The sequence below is a fragment of the Ambystoma mexicanum genome, chromosome 12 (genome assembly GCF_040938575.1).
Source record: "Ambystoma mexicanum isolate Mex_15411 chromosome 12, UKY_AmexF1_1, whole genome shotgun sequence".
NCBI classification, from domain to species: domain Eukaryota; kingdom Metazoa; phylum Chordata; class Amphibia; order Caudata; family Ambystomatidae; genus Ambystoma; species Ambystoma mexicanum.
Window position 1 is genome coordinate 26,313,022 of NC_090936.1, and position 7,119 is coordinate 26,320,140.

The following is a 7,119-nucleotide window of genomic DNA, read 5'->3' on the forward strand; positions in this document are numbered from 1 at the left end:
CGACTCCAGAACATCACAGGGGGTTAATAGGTGGACCTCACCGGGACAGGCGGACAAGGAGCCTAGTGCCTGGACGCAGCCCAGCGCCCTCTATAATACATTCTGTATTACTTGATGCACAAGTGGCATGACTGCATGCAGGGGCCCCATGAGTGCAGTGCCCTGGGCGACGGCACAGACTGCCCATGACTAGGGCCGGCCCGAGGGGTTTTCTTAAGCCAAGTTCACTGGCTTTTCTGCTTTCTTTAAAATGGAGCATTGTGGTGATGAAGGCGACAGGCATTCTCGGTGTGTTGTGTGGCAAGGGCATCACCTTAACAGACGAACACACACACACACTGATGCCGGGCGCATAAATGCAGAGGCAAATGGCTACAGACTTAGATTAGCCGTACTGCACCTGCAATGGCCAAGAAGCAATCCTGGGATGTTCAGACACTCAGGTTGTCTCGGGAGGATAGCACAGGGGCAACGTGCTCACCCTGGAAGCAAGATGACACGGAGCAACACAGGTCCGATCCCTGGGCCCGCGCTTAGAAACCTCTGGGTATTAAGCACTTTACAAATAAACAATCATATCATACAGTTTTTGACACTATTACAGACCCTCAGATACTCTGGGAATATCGAAGTACCACGCTTCAAAGGCTATTCTTACAAGACTTTAGCACAAAAGTAAAACATGCCATCACATGGCTGGGCTTCTACCCCCTTTTTGTAACAACAGGTGAGCTTGACACCATCTCATTTTGCCTTTACTACAGAGGAATAAGTCACACGTGATTCATGTTTACTGATTGTTCTAAGGCACTGCCCAAAAATATAAACAGATGCAACAACAAGCGCTATGGTGTGGGTAATTCCATCTCAAGAAGAAAGAAAAGCTCCATGCCAAAGCATAGGGGCCCACGTGCCCAACTACACCAGTCTCTTACAATACATCTCCTGCTCTTCTGTGGCTCTTCTTAGTACGTTTTGATTCTCATTGAGCCCCGGTGCTGAAATTGTGTACACAGTATGGCCTTATATTTTGTTGTTTCACTACTGTGGCACAGAACAGGCTCAAATGTCACACGTGCCCTGTTTCACAGCTGCTCGGACAGCAAAGTAACATCAGTGCACAGGTTGCATTAAACATGATCATTATTGTAAACTATCATCTGGTGGCAGGACAATCTGGGAATATAAGCTATGCCTATATTTTGGACCAGTGGCTGGTAGTTCACATAATTATGGAATCCACATCTGATTGGTTGCAGAGCAGTGTCACCACTGCGAGCTCCGCCCAGCTATTAAAGGCTACATGGATTAGAGGCGCCTGGCTGTCTGCCCTCCAGTGAATGGTAGAAAAGACAGGATACCTGCTTCTATTGAGCTCAGGGTGGCAGGGTAGCTCCTCCCTGCCGTGCCCGAAAGCGCCAACACGAGAAGCAATTCCGTAACAGAGGCCTGCCCCACAATAGGGGGCTGCACACCAGAGTGGCTTTAAAGCTGCTGGCTGGAAAATGGGCAGAGTCAGGACCCCCGGACAGCACAGTGAGCTTGAGGAAGGGTTCCTCCATGTGCATTTTCTGTGGGCATTTCCCTCCTTCCTCTCCCCTCCGCTTCCTGTAGAACAAGGCACTCTGGTTATGCCATCAGGAGGCAGGAGTCACATGTTTCAGTGCTAGGGATTTGACCCATTAAAGCAGGGTTGCTTTCATACAACCCTCTCTTGCCTTATCTCTACACAAGAGGTGGTCTATCACTCCTCCTTTGATTCTTCTTGCACTATCCAGTCTTTAAGAAGTAGCAGTTTCCACCGTGTTGGCATAGCAGTGCTTTCCAAAGCCTTCTGTCAGAGGTGAAGACGGACAGGTGTTCCCAGGTAGCGTGAAAGCTCTGCTCACCATACCCATAAACCGGGCAAGACTTTGCTGAGGACCAAGGCCTTCCAGTCTGCGAGCAAATCTCCCTAGGCTGGGAGACTCGCATTTCCCCAGATCTCCTTTTCTCACCACCTGAACCACTTCGGGCTGCATTCCAACTGTGTTCACTGCTCTCAAGTCATTAGGACGCGCACTGCTGGCTCCGGCACTCGCGTCGAGCCATCTCTTGCATCCACCAAACGACGCAAAGCAGTATCGCCTCAGCAGAGCCTCGTCACCTGTCCGGCTCAAGCACCAGTGCACCGACTTCGAACGGCTGCAGCCTCGAACCAAGCAACAAATCACCAGGACAGGAGGAACCCAGCTGGAGAACCCTGTGTAATTATCTGGAAAGTGGTGGCAATGCTCTGTAATCGCAGCATTGGGCGAAACCAGTCAGATTCCCATTTTTAAAATGATCCAGATGTGTGTCCACTCAGTGACATTAGTATTCAATGCGTTCCTTGCCATTGTCAAATTACCCCAAATCTGGAAAAGTACCATGGCTGTTGCAATGTAACAGCTGTAGCAAGAACAAAGTATACGTCAATCCTTTGAAAGTGGGAGACCAGAAATTAGAAATGTGCCCCACGTTTAAATATTTGAGCATCCTTTTCATGTTTTTGAAATCTTTACAAAACATAAATAAGACAATACAAAATTACCAATAGATATTCTCAGAACAAACAGATATATACACGATAATCCTAAAATGAAGAATTAAGGTAATCAAATTAAATTCCCACATAAAATTTGCAACAAGATTGTTAAGTCTACACAAGGCTAAAAGAAAAATCTATCAGTTCCTAATGAATACCTAACACAGTTTGCAATTGCAACAAAGCAGCAATAACGCAGGATCTGGGCCTTGCTTTTAAAATTACTTCCCAAAATCATGAGGTCGGGAGAGCGTCTCTGTTATGAACAGATTTACAGAGGTAAAAGACTCAAATATCTGTCAAGTCAAAACACTCCACACATGGATCCATGTCATTTCGTCGACAGCACTTACTTCCAGGTAATTTACTTCGAAGTAATTACTTTGACATTTTACTTAGATTGTTTTTTTTTAAATTGGGGTCCCCTTTCCGATTCATTACTACCCCTACCCAAAATCCTCCCCACCCTCATTTTCCCCATAAACCACAAATACCTATATTATTCAAAGTAAGTTCGAAGTATTTACTTTGAAGTAACTTTCCTCAAAGTAATTGCTGTCGTTGAAACCACGTGATACGCCACAAATAAGTGTTTGAGAGAATCCACCTTTCCTACTTTGTTACAGAAGCGAGATGACCTAGTTGAGAAATTCGATTTGCTTCTGGCTTCTAGGAATTCCATGGTGGCAGGAGTTTGAACCCCAACCTCATAAAGAAGGTTGAGCAGTGAGCGTCACGTGATTGAGTTAGATGACGAGGTAGCTGGTTTTCTCTTTTTTCGTCGCAACACAGGTGATGAAACAATTTATATTCATGTGCTTTTTCTGAGGTGATAATCCAGTCCTACAGCCACAATTTGTTTCCTCACGAACAGGGGTCTGAAATTCTTATTCTTTCCATAACGTCCAAACAGTATTGTATCCAAGAATTCAGGGCCAAGTGAGAGCCGTGAGATACCAACGTCAATAAAGCCGACTATAGAGAAGAAGTCACGGGTATTAGAATCTTGGCACAGCGAGTCAAAGTTCTCCACTCTACCATTGCCTTCATGGAAATGAGAGCCAATTCCTATCTACTTAGGGCAATGGGAAGAGCTTGAGGTAACGTATAGTTTACCCCCAACTTTGTCCCAGGAAAATTTGGTGTCTTTGAATTCTTCTCCGTACATCAGTGCAGGAATAAGAATTTTATGACAGGTAGTAATGAGAATTTTCCATATCTCCAATGTACTTTGCCCCTCTGTGCAGCAGAGGCTACAATTCATGGGGACATCGTCTTTAAATCAGTTGGGTAATCACAATTTTTCTTTGATTTGGAAACCAAGATGTCTCCACAAGGCCACGTTCTCCGATTTGATATTATTGAGGTACCATTTAAACCTTTCAGAATTGCATTTTTTAGGATATAGAATCAATTTTTTTGTTTTTAGGGGATTCATTTCTAGGTTGGGTTCCATGATTTAGATGACAAAGGAATTGATGGAGCGCTGCAACCCAATCGGGATCTGGGAAAATAAAATAAAGTCATCTGCATAGGCACAATGTTGAATTTGCAGTGTGTTCTGTGAGAAACCAGAAGGCGTCTCACCCGCTAGTCCCCGGGGATCTGTCATCCAGGTGGCTGGGACACAGCCATCGCTATTGGTTCCAGTTACTGGGGGTGGAGCAGTGTGGGAGGATCAACTGGGAGATGGGTCTTCGGGGAGTGGGAGTGGGACACTGGATGGCAAGATGCGGCATCCCTCCGCCTGTAACACCTTTACCCCATCCTACCAGGTAGCATATGTGGGAACTTTAACCCCCGTTCCCTTCTCCAACACTTTCACATGGACAGCCCGCTCTAGGATAAAACAGACTCACACCCATGGGATACCCTTATGGCACCCCTGACTGGGGGTACACCCTTGTACACCTTGTGTGTGTTTTGTGCAGTTGTGTGTTGCCCACAAAGCAGGGGGTGGGCTGGTGGTAGCTACATGCTGACTTGGCAGTGGCTCTGAGTGTCCTCCATATATGGGAAACCCAAGCCCTGCCATAGGAATCAATGGATTCCTGAAAAAAGTCAATATGCCCCTGTGGCCTCTTGGTTTATATTGTCGTTTACCTTGTTTTCCCAAAGTCCTGGGAAGCCCTGTCTCTGTTTCCTTCAGCCTGAGGGGCTGTAGTGTGGAAACACCATATATGGCTCTGGGGCTGCCTACTGTCAGACTGACTGGAGCCTTTCCAGATGCTGTGTGTTGCAGCTACACCGCAGGGGTGGGATCTGAATGAATGGAGTCTGAAATGAACTCACATTATGTGTTGTGGGTGTCTGGTTTCTGTGTGTATGAGACAATGAATGAGACAGCCCTGACTGATGCTGACATAAATGCAGTGTAGGGTGCTAAACGGCTATGTACTTACCTCAATCCACATTCCTTGTAATGGGTGTTTGGGCGGAGTGAATGGAACTGAATGCCTGTGAGCCTGATTGGCTGCCTGCCTGCATAAATGCCCTTCTGCTTGATTGGCTGACTGAGCCTGGCTCAGCCAGAGTGACTGGAGAACAGATGTGTATATCTGGGGACCTCTTACATACCAATTTGTTCAGAAGCTGAAGTCGAACCTTAGCAAGAAGTAGCTGTTCCTTGAAGCCCAGCTGAGGGAGAAGTCTGCTGCTGCATTTTCTTTGTGTAATCCAAAAGCTGCCGTGTTCTTCCAAGGATTGATCCAGAGAGGACCTGCAAAGGAGACTCTCCCCGAGCTATGAGAGGCCATCATGCAAACTGCTGCTCTTCATCGGAGGTGCCCTGGAAGCTAGTCCTGTGTGCCTGCTGTCTGGAGTAGGGGTCTTTGTGATTCCTTAAGCGGAGTGCCCGGGTATCTTGAGTCGAAGTAGTCAACCCAGGGTCCAGAGGTGCGTTTCATGATCACTGGAAGCCGTTGATGTCTACCGCCCAGAAGAAGGGGTGCCCTGGCATAGTGCTGCTGGACACCCAGAGCTGCAAAATTTCCAAACTACCAAAGAACATCACAAGGACATCCTTGCCATCATCACTGACCACTTTTTACCACCAGAGACAGTCCAGAGTCGCTGACTGCTGAGCAAGGTCCGTCAGTGGGTTTCCTACCACCAAAAGCTAACAGAGATGTCCCGTGGGCCCAGACTTGGTGATGGTCTGAGGTCCACTCCAGTGGTCAAGTACAGGTCACCAGAAGCCATCCAGAGGTCTGTGCTGCGACTGCAGCATCGATGAACCGGAAGTAGAAAAACCGCGATAGTCCGAAACCCAACACCAAAAGTGACCTATGCATCAGTCGCCGCCAGAACTCATCAAATGGTGTCATGGGTCTTATTCTCATCTGCCAAGCCTTTAAGGAGCCACCCGAAAGTTTCATCTTCATGGGCCTTCTACATTCAGAGAAATCGTCGACCAAAAGAGAGCAATGCGAAGAGTAAAACTGCCGTACTTCAGAAAGTCTTTGGTTCCATTTTATTTCTTGGACTCTGCAACCCAGTGGCTCTTTCTTCCAAGGGGGGGTGGTCCATCCTCTGAGGGAATCGTCGAGTTTAACCGAGAAACTCTGCCACTTTGCCTGCCAAGGCACCGAAGGTACTGTGACGAGGAAGAGCATCTTCTAGCCTCAGGAATTGTCCAGAGGTCCCAGATTATGTGTCGTGGATCCTGTTCTCTGTGGCCTCTCAGATACTTTAGGGTGGTAGCACCTTTTAGAGAAAGAAGCAGTTTATTGAACAATATTGATATTGGACTGGGCTGTAAAAGACAAGATAAGCTTCAGAAGAGGCACTCAACATCATTGAATTGTATAATAATTGCCTCATTAACAAATAATAAAGATAAAAACAACGCAGGCAGACTTTATGGAGCGCTTATTGACTTGTCGAGTGTATTCAATTTGGTTAACCATGACAGGCTTTGGTCTAAGCTGGAGCAGAAAGGGGCGCCGAAAACAAAGATGAATGTTCTTGTAAGTCTTTGTGAAGGTAACAGAGCCAGAGTCAGACTTAATCTGGAAGGTCATCTATCAGATTACATAAATGTAAATAGGGGGTCAGACAAGGCTGTATGGTGGCTCCATTTCTTTTTAAATTCTAACTGGGAGATTTTGGTCAGGCTATCGATTCCCCAGCATTGGAAAGTATTAAGGTGGGTTCCCTGGCTATTAAGTGGCTTATGTATGCAGACGATATTGTCTTGTTAGACAGGACACTAGTTGGTCTGCAAAGACTTCTGAGAGTGCTTGATCTATACATGAAAGAGAATGATCTAGTTATTAACCCGGAGAAATCGAGGATTGTAATCTTTGGAGTAAAGGGTGTCCGAGGAGTCAGGTTCCCTTGGACAATAGGTGGTTGGTTAATCCCTGTGTTCAAGGAAGTAGTATACCTTGGATATACTTTGCACGCTGTTCATACAATTGGGACGCAGTACGCAGAAATTATTATTATTATTTATTTATTTGTTTATGGTTTATATAAACCTTTACAAAATAGTTCATCAAAATAGTTCGAACAAATAGAATTACTTTTTGAAAAGACAATAAAACAATTTT